This window comes from Pogoniulus pusillus, chromosome 10 (assembly GCF_015220805.1).
Source record: "Pogoniulus pusillus isolate bPogPus1 chromosome 10, bPogPus1.pri, whole genome shotgun sequence".
Taxonomy (NCBI): domain Eukaryota; kingdom Metazoa; phylum Chordata; class Aves; order Piciformes; family Lybiidae; genus Pogoniulus; species Pogoniulus pusillus.
In genome coordinates, this window is record NC_087273.1 from 38,715,141 (window position 1) to 38,737,576 (window position 22,436).

The window sequence follows — 22,436 nt, forward strand, 5'->3', positions numbered from 1 at the left end:
ATCACTGACTGCAGAAAGGAAATGACATTTTAAGTTGGAACCATAAAGTCCTAGAATCAGCTGGAAGGGACCTCAGAGATCATCAAGTTCCAACCCCCCTACCATAGGCAGAGACACCTCCCACCAGAGCAGATCCTAGAATAAAGGAATTCAGGTAAAGCAGGAGTTGATGTTTTGTTTCCCCAACCATCTTGCAGCAGTGTCACAGTAGCTGCACAGTGAAATGGGGAGCACAAAAGGCATAAGGATAGCTCCAAAATACAAATGGCATCTGGGAAGGTATGAGAATGTGCTTCCATCTTTTCCATCCAGCACTGTTCCTCCCAGTAGCTACATGCAAATGCACAGATTGACTCCACTTATTTCCTGTTAATCCCTAAAAAACACAGAATTTGTCCTTGGACACAGTTGAAATCATAGAATCAAGCAGGTTGGAAGAGAGCTCCAAGCTCATCCAGCCCAACCTAGCACCCAGCCCTGCCCAACCAACCAGACCATGGCACTAAGTGCCCCATCTAAGTTTTGCTTGAACACCTCCAGCCACGGCCACTCCACCACCTCCCTGGGCAGCCCATTCCAGTGCCAATCACTCTCTCTGACAACAACTTCCTAACAACATCCAGCCTAGACCTGCCCTGGCACAACTTGAGGCTGTGTCCCCTTCTTCTGGTGCTGGCTGCCTGGCAGCAGAGCCCAACCCCACCTGGCTACAGCCTCCCTGCAGGCAGCTGCAGGCAGCAATGAGCTCTGCCCTGAGCCTCCTCTGCTGCAGGCTGCACCCCCCCAGCTCCCTCAGCCTCTCCTCACAGGGTTTGTGTTCCAGGCCCCTCACCAGCTTCATCACCCTTCTCTGGACACCTTCCAGCACCTCAACATCTCTTTTGAAAGAGAAAACCTTCACAATTCCTTTGGACCTGCTGATAGAAGTGCTGTGCAGTTGGGATGGGGAGTGTAAATCCATGGAAGCTCATCTGGCATTTTGGTTCTTTGTAGATAGCAGAAGCTGTTGGGGGGTTGTGAGGTGGTAACAGCCAGCAGAGTTTTCAGAACACAGAGACTTGAGATAAAAACAAAACTCAGCATTGTCATTTTCTAACAGCTTTAATCATGCATAGCAGTTTCTTCTAATGAATATGTATGAGACACTGATGAACATGAATGATTGATATCTATGACTCACAAAGTGAAGAGCCTTATCTATATGCAGATGAAGTACCTCAGAGAAAAGTATTCTTCCTCTGCTCTCTCTTGTTTTGGCAAAAAAATTGAATGTCAAAGCCTGAATCTTTCCTGCAAGAACAGCTTCAAGATCATGAGATTTAACAAGGATGAGACTGAACAAGGCCAAGGGCAGGTTCTGCACTTTGGCCACAGCAACCCCAAGCAGCACTGCAGGCTGGGGCCAGAGTGGCTGAGAGCAGGCAGGCAGAGAGGGCCCTGGGGGTGCTGGCAGAGAGGAGCTGCAGAGGAGGCAGCAGTGCCCAGGTGGGCAGCAGAGCCAATGGCATCCTGGGCTGGCTCAGGAGCAGTGTGGGCAGCAGGACAAGGGAGGTTCTTGTGCCCCTGTGCTCAGCACTGCTCAGGCCACCCCTGGAGTGCTGTGTCCAGTTCTGGGCTCCTGAATTCAAGAGAGATGTTGAAGTGCTGGAAGGTGTTGAGAGAAGGGCAGCAAGGCTGGGGAGGGGCCTGGAGCAGAGCCCTGTGAGGAGAGGCTGAGGGAGCTGGGGGTGTGCAGCCTGCAGCAGAGGAGGCTCAGGGCAGAGCTCATTGCTGCCTGCAGCTGCCTGCAGGGAGGCTGTAGCCAGGTGGGGTTGGGCTCTTCTCCCAGGCAAGCAGCAACAGAAGAAGGGGACACAGCCTGAAGCTGTGCCAGGGCAGGTCTAGGCTGGATGTGAGGAGGAAGTTGTTGTCAGAGAGAGTGATTGGCATTGGAATGGGCTGCCCAGAGAGGTGGTGGAGTCACCATCCATGGAGGTGTTGAAGCCAGGGCTGGGGCACTTAGTGCCATGGTCTGGTTGCTTGGCTTGGGCTTGGTGCTAGGTTGGACTGGATGATCCTGGAGGTCACTTCCAACCTGGCTGATTCTATGATTCTATGAAGATCTTCTGGAAAATTCAGTCATAGAATCAGAGGGTCAAGCAGGTTGGAAGAGAGCTCCAAGCTCATCCAGTCCAACCTAGCACCCAGCCCTGGCCAGTCAACCAGACCATGGCACTAATTGTCCCAGCCAGGCTTTTCTCAACACCTTCAGGGACAGCCACTCCACCACCTCCCTGGGAAGCCCATTCCAATGCCAATCACTCTCTCTGCCAACAACTTCCTCCTAACATAAGGTACCATCAGTTACAACATTTAGAAGACCCAACAGCTTGTATTCTAGTCCAAACAAAGTTGTTGTACTCTTCCTTCCTATCACTGTGACAGCTTTAAACATTGTGTGGGGAGGGATTTCTTTTTGTCTTACCTTTTAACTACCTGTGAGAGCACTTAGGAGATTGAGGTAAATTAAATTCCAATGCAGTCTTGATGAGTTTAAGATCAGCCAGAGATCCAAGGATCTATCCAAACAAGGAAAGTGGAAAATGCTCCATAATAACAATCCTTCTCTTTAGATGATCTCATAATAGTAATTCACTACCTCTTGTAACTATCAGTAGAGGTAGCCTTAATATCTTTTACCTGCCATACCTCTTGTGGCATCAGCACTTCAAGACAGGCTCAGTTTCAGGAAGCCCTGTTAGAAACATAATGATCCAATTAGGATGAGAAGAAAAGGATCTGCTGCTCAGGAGATGGATGTAGGAATGTGATTTTGATGGACTAATATGTCTCCCAAGATGCTGAAGTACATAACTATGATGTCTTTAGAAGGCTATTTCTACCCTAACCATGTAATTTAGTTACCTTCCTTGGCTCCCACAGACAGGAATGCATCAGGCATCTCTTTTGGGCTTAGGGACAGGGACAACTTCTATTGGAACAGATGTTTCAGAGCCCTGTCCAGCCTGACCTTGAATGCTCCCAGGGAGAGGGAATTCACAATGGCTCTGGGCAACCTGTTGCTGTGTCTCACTGCCCTCACAATAAAAGATTTCTTCCCAAATTCTAATCTCCCCTCTTTCAGTTTAAAACCAGTAGCCTTGGCACATCACAACAGGCCCTGGGAAACAGTTTGTTATCATCTTTCCTCTAGGACTCATTTGGGTACCAAAAGGCCACAAAAACGACTCCCTGGAGTCCTCTCCAGACTGAGCAACCCCAAATCTCCTAGTCTGTCTTTGTAGCAGTGGTGCTCCAGTCCTCCTTTGGACCTGCTCCATCAGGTCATAGAATCATAGAATCAGGCAGGTTGGAAGAGACCTCCAAATTCACCCAGCCCAACCTAGCACTCAGCCCTGCCCAACCAACCAGACCATGGCACTAAGTGCCCCAGCCAGGCTTGGCAAAAACACCTCCAGGGATGACAACTCCACCACCAGCTCATTCCAATGCCAATCACTCTCTCTGCCAGCAACTTCCTCCTCACATCCAGCCTAGACCTGCCCTGGCACAGCTTGAGGCTGTGTCCCCTTGTTCTGCTGCTGGCTGCCTGGCACCAGAGCCCAACCCCACCTGGCTACAGCCTCCCTGCAGGCAGCTGCAGGCAGCAATGAGCTCTGCCCTGAGCCTCCTCTGCTGCAGGCTGCACCCCCCCAGCTCCCTCAGCCTCTCCTCACAGGGCTCTGCTCCAGGCCCCTCCCCAGCCTTGCTGCCTTTCTCTCAACACCTTCCAGCACCTCAACATCTCACTGCAATTCAGAAGCCCAGAACTGGACACAGCACTCCAGGGGTGGCCTGAGCAGTGCTGAGCACAGGGGCACAAGAACCTCCCTTGTCCTGCTGCCCACACTGCTCCTGAGCCAGCCCAGGATGCCATTGGCTCTGCTGCCCACCTGGGCACTGCTGCCTCCTCTGCAGCTCCTCTCTGCCAGCACCCCCAGGACCCTCTCTGCCTGCCTGCTCTCAGCCACTCTGGCCCCAGCCTGCAGTGCTGCTTGGGGTTGTTGTAGCCAAAGTGCAGAACCTGCCCTTGGCCTTGTTCAGTCTCATCCCCTTGGCCTCTGCCCACCCATCCAGCCTGGCCAGGTCCCTCTGCAGGGCTCTGCTCCCCTCCAACAGCTCCACAGCTGCTCCTAGCTTGGTGTCATCTGCAAACTTACTGATGCTGGACTCAATGCCCTCATCCAGATCACCAATAAAGATGCTGAACAGGACTGTGCCCAGCACTGACCCTTGGGGAACACCACCAGTGACAGCTCCAGCTGGATGTGGCACCATTCACCAGCACTCTCTGGGCTCTGCCATCCAGCCAGTTCCTGACCCAGCACAGAGTGAATCTGTGCAAGCCATGAGCTGCCAGCTCTGCCAGGAGCTTGTTGTGGCAGACAGTGTCCAAGGCCTTGCTGAAGTCCAGGTAGACTCCATCCACAGCCTGCCCCACAGTCACCAGGCAGGAACCTGATCATCACTAGTCAAAATGAAATACTAGGAGAACAACCCTAAGTGCACCCTCGTCTGAAGCAGAAACACAGCACTGCTGCTAAGAACAGCCATTCCAAACCTAAGTGGCCTAAATAATTAGGCAAATTAGACTGATTTGAAAGATGGAGATGGCTGCTGCCTCCAGAGCAGAGGCTGGGGGGGGTGATGTGGAAGTGGAGGGAGAGGTGATAAGGTTGTTAGCTCTCACAGGAGAGGAGCAGGCAGATAATTGTCACTTGTGGAACACGAAGCTGTTAAGCCTGGGCAGGGAAATGCTGCAGAGCATCATGAAGGGGATGTCTCTGCTTGAAGCCATGACAGTTATGGGCCTTTCTCAGGCTCATCTTTTGAAGTGCTGTGTAGTTGTCTCAATCCTAAGTGATCAGAGATGTAAAGCTGCTTCTTAACAATATGCTAGTGCTAACTGGACCTTTCCATGCTCCTCTTTCTTGTAGGCATGGCATCATTCTGACATGGAGCTATTCAATTCCACATGCATAACTGCCAGGGGACATCAGCTTTATCCTGTACATGCCTGTGTGACATCCCAGCCATTCACCTTTTTGGTAAGAGTTAGAAGGGAGGAGATACCTGAGATAATCTGGGGGCAGAGAGGCCCTTATCCAAGAACTTGGCAATACAAATTATATGCATCCAGCTATATGAGTTGGCATAATGAATGATAGCACATCTCTCTACAACCCTTATCTGGCTTACATCTTTAGGGCATTTCAGCTCCTTTAGAGCACTTCAGCTCTGAGAGCACTGTAGCTACCTTCAAGATTCTAAATTGACTTTGTCTCCATTCTTCTCTTTTGGAAAAGTCAAAGGAGTTGCTTGGGAAGTCAGAGTCCTAACCACTGAACTCTCCACTGAGCCACCAGGGTACCAAAACCACACATTAGCATTCTGCAGAGATAGAAGTGCAGTTGTGATATTCACTCATATCCTTACATATGCATCCTGGGCTGGCTCAGGAGCAGTGTGGGCAGCAGGACAAGGGAGGTTCTTGTGCCCCTATGCTCAGCACTGCTCAGGCCACCCCTGGAATGCTGTGTCCAGTCGTGGGCCCCTCAGTTCAAGAGAGATGTTGAGGTGCTGGAAGGTGTCCAGAGAAGGGCAACAAATCTGGTGAGAGGCCTGGAACACAAACCCTGTGAGGAGAGGCTGAGGGAGCTGGGGGGGTGCAGCCTGCAGCAGAGGAGGCTCAGGGCAGAGCTCATTGCTGTCTACAATTACCTGCAGGGAGGCTGTAGCCAGGTGGGGTTGGGCTCTGCTGCCAGGCAGCCAGCACCAGAACAAGGGGACACAGCCTCAAGTTGTGCCAGGGCAGTTCAGGCTGGATGTGATGAGGAAGTTGTTGTCAGAGAGAGTGATTGGCACTGGAATGGGCTGCCCAGGGAGGTGGTGGAGTGGCTGTGGCTGGAGGTGTTCTTGCCAAGCCTGGCTGGGGCACTTAGTGCCATGATCTGGTTGGTTGGGCAGGGCTGGGTGCTAGGTTGGGCTGGGTGAGCTTGGAGCTCTCTTCCAACCTGCATGATTCTATGATTCTAATCCCTCTGTGCCTTTTTGATCTTCTGAATGCTCCAATACAAACACCTCAAACTAAATTGCTGAGTGAGTTCCACTGATCTGCCATCATCCCTCAGGTTTGGAGTTTAGGGTGGGTCTTATATGCCCCAAGGGAGGAACATTTGTGGTACTTAATCATTTGGAAAGGCTCTCAATGTCATCTCTTCATGGACCCCAGTTGTGCCAAAGCAAACTTTCACTCTGGATTCACAGATAACCTATTTTCTTGTCATCCAGACTATAAAAAGCCCAGAAACTTGCAGAGTTTATTATAGGAAGAGTTAAAAAGAAAGGTTAACTTCAAGCACAAGGCCACAGTGTGGAAATTAACAAGCAGAGAGGAAGCAGTCACTGCTCAACGGTAGTAGCAGGAGCATTTATTTAGCCTTGGGGTGTGAGAGAGGATTAGATCTTAAATCAGCTGATAAAATGCCTTCCACTTTCTCTTCCAATGACCTTTTGCTCTCAGCCTGCATCTCTTTAAATTCTTGTCAGGGCTCCACACAGGGGCTCCTGCCTTCTGCTCATCCATGCTTTGTGCAGCCTCAGCCTGCAACCAAACAGCCTGCTGCTGTTCCTCACGTTTCCAGCTTCTCTGCTCCTTTCCTTTGTTCATATAGAAAAGATAGGATATATAAAAGAGAGGGCAGGCATCAATTTTACATCAGCAAAAGGATAATTAAAGCAACTCCTCCTTGGAAGACCTTTAAACATGGAAGGAAATATAAATGTAAAATATAAAACCATAAATAAGAGTGAGACTGAGCAAGGCCAAGGGCAGGTGCTGCACTTTGGCCACAGCAACCCCAAGCAGCACTGCAGGCTGGGGCCAGAGTGGCTGAGAGCAGGCAGGCAGAGAGGGCCCTGGGGGTGCTGGCAGAGAGGAGCTGCAGAGGAGGCAGCAGTGCCCAGGTGGGCAGCAGAGCCAATGGCATCCTGGGCTGGCTCAGGAGCAGTGTGGGCAGCAGGACAAGGGAGGTTCTTGTGCCACTGTGCTCAGCGCTGCTCAGGCCACCCCTGGAGTGTTGTGTCCAGTTCTGGGCTCCTGAATTGCAGAGAGCTGTTGAGGTGCTGGAAGGTGTTTGGAGAAGGGCAGCAAGGCTGGGGAGGGTCCTGGAGCAGAGCCCTGTGAGGAGAGGCTGAGGGAGCTGGGGGTGTGCAGAGCTCATTGCTGCCTGCAGGGAGGCTGTAGCCAGCTGGGGTTGGGCTCTGCTGCCAGGCAGCCACTTCCTTGGAACTGTAGTATCTACAGCTGCCCTTCCTCCAGCTGTGCAGTGAAATGTACAGGCCATGAAGTTAGTTCAGCCCAAACAGAACGGGTTCAAGGCTCTCTCTGCCTCCCCATGGGAACAATTAGTTTGGAGAGAAGCAGTGGGAAAGAGGAAGGGTAGAAATTCCCCAGCTGTATCCCAGAACCTCGCTGCCATATGTGGTAGGACATTTCAAGGGCTGACAACTGAGCCACACTGGCTGTGGAACAGAGCCCTAAATTAAACACAGTCCTTGTCTCCCACAAATGGTAATTCTGGGGATGCCTTTTTCTCTCTTTTAGCAGTAGCATTATTGCTATTCAGTTAATGAGAGAGAGGAGTGGCTGTGAGTGCAGAGTGTCTGTGGGCTGCTCCTTTCATCCAGGAGCAATGGCTGCTATGACACAGCCACCACCTCCATGGGCAGCCCATTCCAATGCCAATCACTCTCTCTGACAACAACTTCCTCACCATATCCAGCCTAGACCTGCCCTGGCACACCTTGAGGCTGTGTCCCCTTCTCAGCAGAGCCCAACCCTACCTGGCTACAGCCTCCCTGCAGGCAGCTGCAGGCAGCAATGAGCTCTGCCCTCAGCCTACAGTAATACACAAGCACTTTTCAAACCTTGCTATTGATATAATTTGAAGGTTGTATCAGGCAGAATTTTGGGGAGCAGGCTGCAAACATGCAGCTTTTGATCAGGGATGTGTGTCAAGCAACAGTTGAGCCTTAGCACTTAAATTATTTTCTGTCTTAAGTTAGCCCTTGGCACTTAAATAAGTTTCTAAGCAAACCTTCTGTCTAGAGAGTTTCTTCTTTGGAGAGAAACAGGAAACCAACTTCCAGGCAAGCTTGCAAAAAAGATAATGGCATGCTTAATTAAAGAGATAATAGAGACATTTACTCAGAGCAGTCCAGGAATGGTTATTTTTATAGCCTGGTTTAAATAAACATCCCATCTTGTTCCCAAATGGGAGTGCTTCTGCTTATCTGTAACTGAGGGTGAGCAAACCCTATGAGGAGAGGCTGAGGGAGCTGGGGGGGTGCAGCCTGCAGCAGAGGAGGCTCAGGGCAGAGCTCATTGCTGTCTACAACTACCTGCAGGGAGGCTGTAGCCAGGTGGGGTTGGGCTCTGCTGCCAGGCAGCCAGCACCAGAACAAGGGGACACAGCCTCAAGTTGTGCCAGCCCCCACCTAGCTACAACCTCTCTTCACGGAGCTATAGACAGCAATGAGCTCTGCCCTGAGCCTCCTCTGCTGCAGGCTGCACACCCCCAGCTCCCTCAGCCTCTCCTCACAGGGCTGTGCCTGGACACCTTCCAGTATCTTAACATGTCTCTTGAATTGAGCAGCCCATAACTGGACACAGCACTCAAGATGTGGTCTGAGCAGTGCTGAGCACAGGGGCAGAAGAACCTCCCTTGTCCTGCTGGCCACACTCTCTTGTCCAACATTTAGCTTTTGACCAAGAAATCAGATTGCTCCAGCTCAAAATCAACAGATGAAATAGGAAGAAGGAGTGTATGAAAATGCCAGATCCCTGTGGGTCATTAGAAGGCAGCAGAGACTCAATGATTCTATGACTCTATGATGCTATGATTCTATGACTCAATGATTCTATGACTCTATGATGCTGTGATTCTATGACTCTATCATTATTTGACACAATGACTCTATGATGCTATAACTCTATGACTCTGATTCTATGATTCCATGATTCTATGACTCAATAACTCAATGATTCTATGATTCTACAATTCCATGACTCTATGCTTCTATGATTCTCTGACTTTCAACACAAGTTTACAAAATCAACCCCTAAACTTGCCACATTTTTGTTTTTACTAAGCAGAAGATGATGAAGAACAAAAGAGTTAAAATATCTCTGACACGCAGCCTCTAAGGAGCGACTCAACTATCCTGAAGCTCAAGTCACAGGATACACTTGAAACACAAAAACCCATCTGGGCCACTGGTGCCTGGCTGTCAAGTACCTTTTGAATATTCAGCCAGCAGAATATCTGCAATTTAAATACCTTGTTAGAGTTAATAACAGTTGTCAAAAATGCACATTATTATGCCTAGGGGACTAATTCCCAACTCCTGTAGCTGCATCAATGTGACTAAGCCAAGGTTCAACATGTGCTGTGTGGTCCCAGGGGAGCACATTTCCACTTTTATGTGTGGTGATTGTTCAACCCAGCTGAAATCTTGGGAAAATATAATAAATGAATTAATTGAATTAAAAGACATAGCTTAAATAAAGAGAAGTGAAGTTTTGTAAGGGACACTCATTCACACAACGAGATGCAAATGGAGCAAATCAGAACCTTGCTTAATGAGGCTCAGCCAAGAAACTTCCACTTGATGATAGAAGAAGGGGACACAGTCTCAAGTTGTGCCAGGGCAGGTCTAGGCTGGATGTTAGGAGGAAGTTGTTGGCAGAGAGAGTGATTGGCATTGGAATGGGCTGCCCAGGGAGGTGGTGGAGTCGATGTCCCTGAAGGTGTTGAAGCCAAGCCTGGCTGGGGCACTTAGTGCCATGGTCTGGTTGGTTGGGCAGGGCTGGGTGCTAGGTTGGACTGGATGAGCTTGGAGGTCTCTTCCAACCTGCTTGAGTCTATGATTCTATGACTGAAATTTCCAGAAGATCTTCATAGAATCATAGACTCAAGCAGGTTGGAAGAGACCTCTAAGCTCAGCCAGTCCAACCTAGCACTCAGCCCTATCTAATCAACTGGACCGTGGCACTAAGTGCCTCATCCAGGCTTGGCTTGAAGAAGCTGATGTGGTGTGGAGTAAATGAGAACTCAGTGAGGCAGATTGAAAACTGCCTGAATGGGCTCAGAGGGAGATAAGTGGTACAAAGATGAACAATTAGCAGTGGACTCGAGAGGTCAGTACTGGGTTGTGGTAGTTTGAGGGATCCTAGGTCTCCCTTAACAAACCAAAGGGACAGAGGCCCCCCAGCTCCCAGGGAGGTCTAGGCTGGATGTTAGGAGGAAGCTGTTGACAAAGAGAGTGATTGGCATTGGAATGGGCTGCCCAGGGAGGTGGTGGAGTGGCCATGGATGGAGGTGTCGAAGCCAAGCCTGGCTGGGGCACTTAGTGCCATGGTCTGGTTGGTTGGGCAGGGCTGGGTGCTAGGTTGGACTGGCTGAACTTGGAGGTCTCTTCCAACCTGCTTGATTCTATGATCCCAGGAGGATGGACCTGCTCATCCCAGGATATTGAACTGTTGTTATTCTATTGTTAAGAATTATGCACAATTAATAATTGATATTAATTTTGATGTCCAGGTGAAGATTGTTAATAACTGTGAACATGGTTTATTAGCACCAGGGCTGAGTAATAGGCTGGATTGAATGAGCTTGGAGGTCTCTTCCAGCCTGGTTGATTCTATGATTCTATGACATCATTAGGCCAAGATAAAGGCTTGAAGATTTCCAGTACTTGTTCCCCACTCAGTATTTTAGTGTTGCTGGGGGAACTTCCACTTATCAACTCCCTATGCACCTTTCTCCCCAGCTTTGCCAGGTCTAAAGGCAACTTTTTCTGTGCCACTACTTCAGCCCACAGCTGAAAAGTGACTGTCTTATCTATCTAAATCCAATCAATTATCTTGTCAGAGAAGAAAAGCAGGTTAGTCCAGCAGAATTATTTTGCAATAAGCCACAATGTATTTTATTTCACCTTCCATTAACTTTATCATTTCAATTACTCTCACATTAAGATTTTTAATCTTTATACCAATGAGGTCAGACTAATAAGTCTGTGCCTGCCTCAGTCTTCAGGCATTTGTTATATTCCAGCCTGATGCTATTAATTTTGACTTGACAATGTAGAAGAAGTGCCCTTTTTTGCACAGGCCAGTTCATGCACAGCTATGACATAAATGCCTTAGTTCCTGTGTTTGCTCTGGATTCAGACCCCTGCATTTCAGTTAAACTGGCTGCAGCTTTCAGAGCCTTCCTCCTGCTAGCCCAATTTAATAATCCTCTTAGTGTTTCTACTCCTACTGACTATTCAATCTGGTTTTTACTGCTGTTTTGCTGCCCAATCTACTCCTGCAGCACAACAGCTGCTTCCTGTAGTTCTTTGCACAGTTCAAGAACCTTCTCCTGCCTCTTGCAGTATCATTTGCTAGAGATCTTATCACAACAGGAAGGGCATTGAGGTTCTGGAGCATGTCCAGAGAAGGGCAACAAGGCTGGTGAAGGGCCTGAAGCACCTGAGTTATGAGGAGCATTGGAGGGAGCTGAGGGTGTTTAGTGTGGAGAAGAGGAGGCTGAGGGCAGATCTCATTGCTCTCTACAACTACTTGAAGGGAGGTTGGAATGAGGAGGGAGCAGCCTCTGCTCCTTGGTGGCAAGCGGCAGGACCAGAGGAAATGTTTCCAAGCTGCTCCAGGGGAGGTTCAGGCTGGATGCTGGGAAGTAGCTCTTCACTGAAAGGGTTCTCAACCATTGGAATGGTCAGCCCAGGGCAGTGCTGGAGTCACCATCCTTGGAGGTGTTTAAGCAGTCTGTGGAGATGGCACTTAGGGACACGGTTTAGGATTGACCATAAACGGGGTTGAGGGTTGGACTGGATGATCTTGGAGGTCTCCTTCAACCAGATGTTTTCTGTGATTCTCTGTCTTCAAAGCTGAATGATCATAGAATCAGTCAGTGTTGGAAGGGACCACAAGGATCATCTAGTTCCAACCCCCTTGCCACGGCCAGGGACACCCAACCCTAGATCAGATCATGGAGGTCTCCTTCAACCAGATGTTTTCTGTGATTCTTTGTCATCAATGCTGGATGATCTTGGAGGTCTCCTTCAATCAGATGTTTTCTGTGATTCTGTGTCTTCAAAGAGGTCTCATTTCCCCCAAATCCATCTGTTAATTCTAAATGAGACTAAGTTTTTCTTCCCAGGTCTAAGCAACCATTATTTTTCTTGGTCAGATGACTAAAGCCTAGGAAGAAGGCCGAAATGTGGCTATGTATAGAGTGTTTGTTAATGGTTCCTAGCAAAGGAACACAAACCCTATGAGGAGAGGCTGAGGGAGCTGGGGGTGTGCAGCCTGCAGCAGAGGAGGCTCAGGGCAGAGCTCATTGCTGTCTACAACTACCTGCAGGGAGGCTGTAGCCAGGTGGGGTTGGGCTCTGCTGCCAGGCAAGCACCAATAGAAAAAGGGGACACAGTCTCAAGCTGTGCCAGGGGAGGTCTAGGCTGGATGTTCTTAGGAAGTTGTTGGCAGAGAGAGTGATTGGCATTGGAATGGGCTGCCCAGGGAGGTGGTGGAGTGGCTGTCCCTGGAGGTGTTCAAGCAAAGCCTGGATGAGGCACTTAGTGCCGTGGTCTGGTTGACTGGCTAGGGCTGGGTGCTAGGTTGGACTGGATAATCTTGGAGGCCTCTTCCAACCTGGTTGATTCTATGATTCTCTGAGTCAAAGCAGACAACAACATTCTCTTTCCAGGACAGATCTAGGAGCTCAGGCTGCAGGCAGCCAATTCCACAGGACTTGAATGACATTCATTTCACATTCAGCTCAGGGAATGACAATGTATTTCTGCAGCCTGCAACTAATGCCAGGGATTTATTTTAGAATTTAAATAAAGTTCAATCTTGACAGACATTAATTAAGAAGAAAGATATTCTTGTTTATCTGACATACTTGAAAGGAAAGCAAGCAAATCAAGCCAGGACAAACAGATTTCCATGTGAGCACAAACAGTCAATTATGGAATTGCTCCAGCCTTCATTTCATTTGGTCAAGGTTCTCTTTCCCCTCAAGCAGCAGAGTAGTCTACTGGCAGCTAATGAGGTGAAAACAAACAGGGATAATTAGAAATTGTATAATTAGCATGTTTTTCCCACTGTAAATATCAATTTGGAGAGAATTAGTTGGATGGTGCTGATAGGCTTCCACGTTTGAAAGTGGGAAACAAAAAAAGAACATTTTTAAGGGGGAAAAAAATGTCTAATTCCCTAAAGTATCATTTAATTTCATTTGGGTTTTTCTTCCCCAGTTCTTACTTCTGAAATGTTGAGTTTCATCCATTTCATTTCATCTGGTTTTTTTTCTTTCCCAGTTCTTACTTCTGAAATGTTGAGTTTCATCCATTTCATTTCATTTGTTACTTCTGAAATGTTGAGTTTCATCCATTTCATTTCATTTCGGTTTTTCTTTCCCAGTTCTTACTTCTGAAATGTTGAGTTTCATCCATTTCATTTCATTTGTTACTTCTGAAATGTTGAGTTTCATCCATTTCATTTCATTTGGGTTTTCTTTCCCAGTTCTTACTTCTGAAATGTTGAGTTTCATCCATTTCATTTCATTGTTTTTTTTCCTTCCCAGTTCTTACTTCTGAAATGTTGAGTTTCATCCATTTCATTTCATTTGGTTTTTTTCTTTCCCAGTTCTTACTTCTGAAATGTTGAGTTTCATCCATTTCATTTCATTTGGTTTTTTTCTTCCCAGTTCTTACTTCTGAAATGTTGAGTTTCATCCATTTCATTTCATTTGTTTTTTCTTTCCCAGTTCTTACTTCTGAAATCTTGAGTTTCATGCATTTCATTTCATTTGGTTTTTCTTTCCCAGTTCTTACTTCTGAAATGTTGAGTTTCATCCATTTCATTTGATCTGTTTTTTTTCCTTCCCAGTTGTTACTTCTGAAATCTTGAGTTTCATCCATTTCATTTCATTTGTTATTTTTCTTTCCCAGTTCTTACTTCTGAAATGTTGAGTTTCATCCATTTCATTTCATTTGTTACTTCTGAAATGTTGAGTTTCATCCATTTCATTTCATTTGTTACTTCTGAAATGTTGAGTTTCATCCATTTCGTTTCATTTGGGTTTTTTCTTTCCCAGTTCTTACTTCTGAAATCTTGAGTTTCATCCATTTCATTTCATTTGTTACTTCTGAAATGTTGAGTTTCATCCATTTCATTTCATTTGGGTTTTCTTTCCCAGTTCTTACTTCTGAAATCTTGAGTTTCATCCATTTCATTTCATTTGGGTTTTCTTTCCCAGTTCTTACTTCTGAAATGTTGAGTTTCATCCATTTCATTTCATTGTTTTTTTTCCTTCCCAGTTCTTACTTCTGAAATGTTGAGTTTCATCCATTTCATTTCATTTGGTTTTTTTCTTTCCAGTTCTTACTTCTGAAATGTTGAGTTTCATCCATTTCATTTCATCTGTTTTTTTTCCTTCCCAGTTCTTACTTCTGAAATGTTGAGTTTCATCCATTTCATTTCATTTGGGTTTTCTTTCCCAGTTCTTACTTCTGAAATGTTGAGTTTCATCCATTTCATTTCATTGTTTTTTTTCCTTCCCAGTTCTTACTTCTGAAATGTTGAGTTTCATCCATTTCATTTCATTTGGTTTTTTTCTTTCCAGTTCTTACTTCTGAAATGTTGAGTTTCATCCATTTCATTTAATCTGTGTTTTTTTTTCCCAGTTCTTACTTCTGAAATGTTGAGTTTCATCCATTTAATTTAATTTGTTTTTTTTTCCCAGTTCTTACTTCTGAAATGTTGAGTTTCATCCATTTCATTTCATTTGTTACTTCTGAAATGTTGAGTTTCATCCATTTCATTTCATTTGGGTTTTTTTCTTTCCCAGTTCTTACTTCTGAAATGTTGAGTTTCATCCATTTCATTTCATTTGGGTTTTTTCCTTCTCAGTTCTTACTTCTGAAATGTTGAGTTTCATCCAATGTGTTAATATCTCACCGTAGAGATGTCGGTTGACACTTTGCTGCATGGTGACAGGAGATGTTAATTGTAAATCATTAAATCCTTATCAGTTTGCTTTTAGGGGATGTTTAACATTCTCTTCAGAGGGGGAACAAAAAAAAAGAAAATCAAATATATCAACCTGGAATGTGAACCTTCCATAAAATGCCTCCAATCTACCTGAGACAATAAATTCCCTCCCATGTGGAGAAGCCTGGATGAGGCACTTGGACCCATGGTCTGGTTGATTGGACAGGGCTGGGTGCTAGGCTGGATGAATTTGGAGGTCTCTTCCAACCTGCTTGATTCTATGATTCTATTTGGAAGAGAATAAGGGAGCTTTGCTGATTAAAGTAATCCAACTTTAATGACACTTGGTGCCATGGTCTAGCTGATTGGACAGGGCTGGCTGCTAGGTTGGACTGGATGAGCTTGGAGGTCTCTTCCAACCTGCTTGATTCTATTATTCTGTGATTCTATTTGGAAGAGAATAAGGGAGCTTTGCTGATTAAAATAATCCAATTTTAATGGCCTCAAACCAGCACAGTGATGCAAACCTCCTTGTGCACAATCAGAGATGTTAATGGATGAACTTAGTTCAAAAACAACATCTTTTGCCCTCACACACAGAGACAAAAGCCACAGTTGGTTAAAAAAACCCAAAGTCCTGTGTGTGGCAGACCACAGCCAGAGCCCAATCTTTGTCTGGGGTAGGAATTGAAGTCTTCCTCTAAACAAAATGTTCTTCCACAGATGCAGTCTGCAGTCCCCTCTTGGTCAAGGATGAAAGTGCTTTAGGAAAGAGTTGTGCAGGTACATGTAGGGACAGCCCTTCAGAAAAAGCCTGCAGCAAACCTGATACCAAAATGACTCTGACTCTTCCCCTGCTCTGGTTCTCTATTTTTTCCTGGGTGTAATAAAGAATTGCAGTGGTCTTTATTTAAATGCATTATGAAAGTCACTCTAATAAGTTAACAGAGCTCATGCCAGAGAAGAAAAACTCCTCCCTCCATACCAATCTTTTGTGTCAGTTTTGTCAGCATGGACAATCCAAGCAGGTTTAATAATTCAGTGCTGTGTGCCCTGGGCACGGTGCAATGGGCTTTGCTCAGAGCGTTGCCAGCAGCTGTTGGGCTGGCAGCTGATGCATCGCCCCTGAATGGCTTTGCCATTGCAAGCCCTCAGCCGCCAGCAGGTGATGCCGTTTGCTGCCAGCTGGCTGCCGGAGCCTCCTCCCCCCCCAGGTGCGGCCACTTTGCCCTCGCTGCCCCCTGCCCTTTTTCTTGCGGGCAGGCAGGGGCAGCGCCAAGCTCGGCCCATTGCGGGCCCAAGGGATCCTCCGCCCGGCCGCGCTGGTGAGTGCCCGTGGGGTGCACCGGGGTGCGGTGGAGGGTTTCAAAGGCCGGGGGGCCTGGCTGGCCCCCCGGCTAGCTAGGGTTAGGGCCTGGCAACCTCACACCGCCGTGCACGGGTGCTGGGGGTGTGCACTTGCTGGAGCTGAGCTCCTCTCTGCCCTGCTTGAGCTGCTGCAGGCTTTGCCCTAGGGGCTGCAGGGGAGGCGAGAATGGAGCTGCGAGAGCAGAGCTGCTTCGGCCGAGGGCAGAGTGGGGCGAGGTGGAGCAGCGGCCGCTGGGGGCAGGTAAGGAGGAAGGGGGAGCAGAGGCTGCTCGGGGGCAGCAAGGAGTGGGGAGGAACAGCTTGGGGCAGGTAAGGATTAAGGGGGAGCAGAGGTCATCCGGAGAAGGTAAGGAGTAAAGGAGGAGCAGGAGCTGCTTGGGGGAATCAGGGACCGGGGGGCAGGGGCTGCTTGGGGCAGGTAAGGAGTAGGGGGAGCAGAGGCTGCTCGGCAGCAAGGACTGCGGAGGACCAGGAGCTGCTTGGAGGAGACAAGGTGGGGAGCAGAGGTCGTCCGGAGGAGGTAAGGAGTAAGGGAGGAACAGCAGCCGCTTGGAGCAGGTAAGGTGGGGAGCAGAGGTCGTCCGAAGGAGGTAAGGAGTAAGGGAGGAGCTGGAACCGCTTGGGAGAAGCAGGAACCGAGGGGACCAGGGGTCGCATGGGGGAGTAAAAGATGGGGGGGAGCAGGAGTTGCTTGGGGCAGACAAGGACTAAGGGGGGAGCTGTGGCTGCTGGTGGGAGGTGAGGAGGGGTTGGGGTGCGGTGGCTGCCTGAGGGAGGTGAGGAGTGGTGTTGGGGGAGCAGGAGCTGCTGTGGGCAGGCAAGGGCTGGTGTTCGGGGAGGCAAAGGCTGTGGATGTCATCTGCCTGCACTGCTAAGAAGCCTTTGACACCATTTCCCACAGAATTCTCACGGACAGACTGGCTGCTGATGGCTTGGATGAGTCTCTGGACAGAGCAAACAATATGGCTCAGCTCAGGTGCAGCAAGCAGAGAACCATTGCTGTAGCTTTCCATTGCCCACACCTGTGCTGGCAGCTCTGTTTCATTGGTGAGCCACAGCAAGCATCATTCTGCCAGCACTGAGCTGCCCCTGTGAAGACAGGCACCAAGGTCTCTGCACCTTCTCTTGCAGGGAACCCACCTGGAGTCTGACAAAACCTGACAAGTGGTATTGGAGTAGAGGAACTGGAAAGAAACCCAACTGCAGTGTCTTCCCCTGAAGAGCAGGACATGGCAAGGTGGGAACTTGGAATGAAATTAGGAAGGAAAGTGATTGTGATGGTTTGGGTTTTGCCTGACCCCTGTCCATGCAATGAAATCACCTGGCCTGGGCTCAGCTGGCTGGAAGAAATGAAGCTCTATTTACATGCATATAATGACAGTTATGTGCAAGTTCAAAGTAACACAGAAGCACTCACTCTCTCCCAACACATAGTGCTCAGGCTCAAACCTCCTCTCCCCTGGTTTTCCTCCCTTTCAGTAATAATCAGATCAATCCCTGCATGTTTCACATAATAAATGTGGGGAAATCTGAGATGAGATGTCCAAAAGATAACCCTTTAATTCCCCTAACCTGGCTGCTAGGTTGGATTAGAGTCAAGGCAGAGGCAACCAGCACAGTGATGCAAACCTCCTTGTCCAGAATCAAAGATGTGAATGGGTGAACTTAGTTCAAAAACAACATCTTCTGTCCCCACACAGAAACAAAAGCCACAGTTGGTTAAAAAAACCCCAAACTCCTGTGTGTGGCAGACCATAGCCAGAGTTCAATCTTTTCCCTATGGTAGGAATTGAAGTCTTCCTCTAAACAAAATGTTATTACTCACATGCAGTCTGCAGTCCTTTCTTGGTCAAGGATGAAAATGCTTTAGGAAAGAGTTGTGCAGGTACATGTAGGAACAGCCCCTCAGAAAAAGCCTGCAGCTAACCTGATACCAAAAGGACTCAGACTCTTCCCCTGCTCTGGTTCTCTATTTTTTCCTGGGTGTAATAAAGAATTGCAGTGGTCTTTATTTAAACATATCATGCAAGTCACTCTAATAAGTTAACAGAGATCATGCAAGAGAACAAAGTCTCATCCCTCCATACCACTATTTTGTGTCAGTTTTGTAAGCATGGACAATCCAAGCAGGTTTAATAGTGAAGAAGACTTCTTCTGTCTCCCAGTAATATTTCTAACTCCTTATCACAAATGGATGTGTGATGTCTCTCTTAAGTTTCCTTCTGAGATTGCACTTGGCTCACACTGCAGGTTGTGGGTAAAGACTTCTTAGTGTTAGGTCTGCTACTGCTCTCCTTACCAAAACCTCTGAGCATAGAAGTGTTGCACTCACTGGACAAGGAAACTTTTCCTCTGCTCAGTCTGGAGAAGAGAAGGCTCTGAAGAAACCTTATTGTGGCCTTGCAGTGTCTCACTGGAGTCTAGAAGAAAGCTAGAGAGGGTTGCTTAGTGATAGGTTTAGGGGGAATGGATCCAAACTAGAGGAGGGGAGATGTAGATTGGATGTTAGGAAGAAGCTCTTCAGCGTGAGGGTGGTGAGAGACTGGAGCAGCTTGCCCAGGGAGGTGGTGGAAGGCTCATGTCTGGATTTTGTTTAAGGCCAGGCTGGATGGGGCTCTGAGCATAGAATCATCCAGGTTAGAAGAGAGCTCCAAGCTCATCCAGGCTTGGCTTCAACACCTGCAGGCACAGCCACTCCACCACCTCCCTGGGCAGCCCATTCCAATGCCAATCACTCTCTCTGACAACAACTTCCTCATCACATCCAGCCTAGACCTGCCCTGGCACAACTTGAGGCTGTGTCCCCTTTCTTCTGTTGCTGGCTGCCTGGCAGCAGAGCCCACCTGGCTACAGCCTCTCTTCAGGGAGCTGCAGGCAGCAATGAGCTCTGCCCTGAGCCTCCTCTGCTGCAGGCTGCACCCCCCCAGCTCCCTCAGCCTCTCCTCATAGGGTTTGTGCTCCAGGCCCCTCCCCAGCCTTGCTGCCCTTCTCTAGACACATTCCAGTATCTGAACATCTCTCTTGAATTGAGGAGCCCAGAACTGGCACTGCAGGGGTGGCCTGAGCAGTGCTGAGTACAGGGACAGAAGAACCTCCCTTGTCCTGCTGGTCACATTATTCCTCATCCAGGCCAGGATGCCATTGGCTCTGCTGCCCACCTGGGCACACTGCTGCCTCCTCTTCAGCTGCTACTCTCTACCGATACCTCCAGGTCCCTTTCTTCCTGCTCTCCAACCGCTCTGTCCCCAGCCTGTAGCACTGCTTGGGGTTGTTGTGACCAAAATGTAGAACCCTTACTTGACCTTGTTAAACCTCATCCCATTGGCCTTTGCCCACCCATGCAGCCTGGCCAGATCCCTCTGCAGGGCTCTCCTACCCTCCAACAGCTCCACAGCTGCTCCTTGCTCATCTGCAAACTTAGTGATGCTGGATTTAATTCCTTCACCCAGCTCATCAGTAAATATATTGAACAGCACTGGGTCCAGCACTGATCCTTGGGGAACACCAGTAGTGGCAGGCTAGAATCAAGCAGGTTGGAAGAGACTTCCAAGCTCATCCAGTCCATCTATTGCCCAGCTCTATCCAATGAAGCAGACTATGGTACTAGTGCCATTAAAATTGGGTTATTTGAATCAGTTAACAGTTTCTTTAAGTATCCTCTGTGCAGCCTGCAGGAGTAGAGTGGTAGGTAATGCTACATGTGTGCAAGAGGTGTCAGGAACACTCCCTTGTCACAGAAAGCTGCTGATATACAGCCCCTTGACTCTAGTGCATCTCCTTGAGCTTAATAGCTTTACTGTATCCCCCACTCCCCCTGCCTGCAGCCAAACTGACAATAATTACCTTGCATTTACCTCTTCTCCCTCCTTGACCCCTGCCTCAGCATCTGTCTGAACTGGAACCACTCCAGGAAAACAAAACATATGAAAATTCTCTTTTATTTCCCCTCTTTTTTTTTTTTTTGATCAAATAATACACTCAAGAGCAAATATGAGCAGACTAAATAATTTCATTGGAAAGGAAGATGTGCTGTTTCAAAAATGAGATGTACAGGGCTAGCTGTATTTCACCACTGCAGGAAGACAGAAGAATCAGAGATGGAATAGAAATAGTCCTGAAACAGCTCCAGCAGAGAAACATTGCTTTAGACTAAGATACCACTCAGGGACATACATTTTAATCAGAACATCTAAAGGCCCAGAGATTACCCTGCAAAGAAATTCAGTGGCTTTCAGATAAGATTTCAGGTTGCAGCTGCCATTAATTTATGAGACATCTAAAGGCATCCACAAGACTTCATTTTCTTTCAGAAGATTTGAGCAAAGTCAGCACACACTTTGCAGAGGTGGTGCATTTATTGCATATGTCTTTGTGCAGGAACCCATCCCATATGGCAGCCTGAGTTCACCTATATTTAGAAGAGCTTTGATAATAAGCTGAATAAGAAAGAATCTTTCTCTGTCGTGGTAAAAATGCAACTGAAGAGCAGTGAGAAGCTGTAGGAATTCAACCTTCTCAGATTTTACCACTGTATTTTTATCCCTGCTAATTCCCTCTTATATGTATCAGAGAATCATAGAATCATAGAATCAAGCAGGTTGGAAGAGACCTCCAAGATCATCCAGTCCAACCTAGCACCCAGCCCTATCCAGTCAACTAGACCAAGGGACCACAAGGATCAGTTCATTCCAGCCCCTCTACCATGAGCAGGGACACCTCACACTAGATCAGGCTGGCCAAAGCCTCGTCCAGCCTGGCCTTAAACACCTCCAGGGATGCGGCTTCCAACACCTCCCTGGGCAACCCCTTCCAGGCTCTCACCACCCTCATGCTGAACAACTTCTCCCTAACATCCAGGAAGATTTCATAGACAATAAAATCAGGCAGGGTTGGAAGGGACCACAAGGAGCAGCCAGTTCCAACCCTCTGCCATGCCCAGGGACACCCTACCCTAGAGCAGGCTGCACACAGCCTCAGCCAGCCTGGCCTCAAACACCTCCAGCCAAGGAGCTACAACCACCTCCCTGGGCAACCCATTCCAGCCTCTCACCACCCTCATGCTGAACAACTGCAATGGGTTGCCCAGGGAGGTGGTTGAGGCCCCATGGCTGGAGGTGTTTAAGGCCAGGCTGGCTGAGGCTGTGGGCAGCCTGCTCTAGGGTAGGGTGTCCCTGGGCATGGCAGGGGGGTTGGAATTAGATGATCCTTGTGGTCTCTTCCAACTCTTTCTGATTCTATGCTGGAGGTAGAGCCATTTAGAATCAATGTATCTATCACATTTTTAGGCATCTACTGATGCTTAAAAAATACTACTCCAAACACTCTCACAACTAAATGCAGTGGGGAAAACTTCACAGATTTTCACTCCTTACAGAAAAAAAAAAGAAGAAGAAGACATATTAAAGCCAGGCAAGCACTGTACCTCAGACTAATAATTCCTCAGAAAGAGCAATCATCTGTGGAACAAATACACTCCTCTGCCTGGTTTTTAATGACAGTGAATCATGCATCTCCAGAGCCAATTTTCTGTTGCTATTAGCAGTTGCAACTAGATCACTTCCAGGCTTGGCTCTTTATATCAGCACTTGCTACCAGTTCACCTTGACATACCTGAAGCACTGAAGCAACAACTTAACATTTATGAAGCAGCAGACAGAGTGTGCTAGTTTGAGCCTAGCTGGAATGTTGTGGTGAGAAGAGTTAGATTACAGGCTGTGAGAAGGAAACAGTGGTGATGGCTACTGCACTCATAGGCTTGCTGAGATGGATAAGATTAAGGACACAAACACAGATAACAGAGTTGCTGTCTGGGCTTTGGGCTGAGCTTCTCTCTCTAACCTAAACTGCTGTCTGTGTGACTAATCCATCTGCTTCCTAAGCCCCCTGGCTGACCCTCCAAGCTACTTTGAGCATAAGGCAAAGTCTTGGGTAAGGTAGAGGGGTGGGAGAAGGTGGAAGGGTGGTTGGG

General features: G+C 47.9%; 1 long non-coding RNA gene across 1 annotated transcript; it reads left to right on the plus strand.

Moving 5' to 3' along the window:
* The first annotated feature begins 16,340 nt into the window (after window positions 1–16,340).
* LOC135178909 (uncharacterized) lies at window positions 16,341–18,664 on the plus strand. Its single transcript, XR_010303788.1, has 3 exons — window positions 16,341–16,425; window positions 16,594–16,709; window positions 17,370–18,664. It is a non-coding gene; the product is annotated as an uncharacterized LOC135178909 (long non-coding RNA).
* The last annotated feature ends 3,772 nt before the right edge of the window (window positions 18,665–22,436 follow it).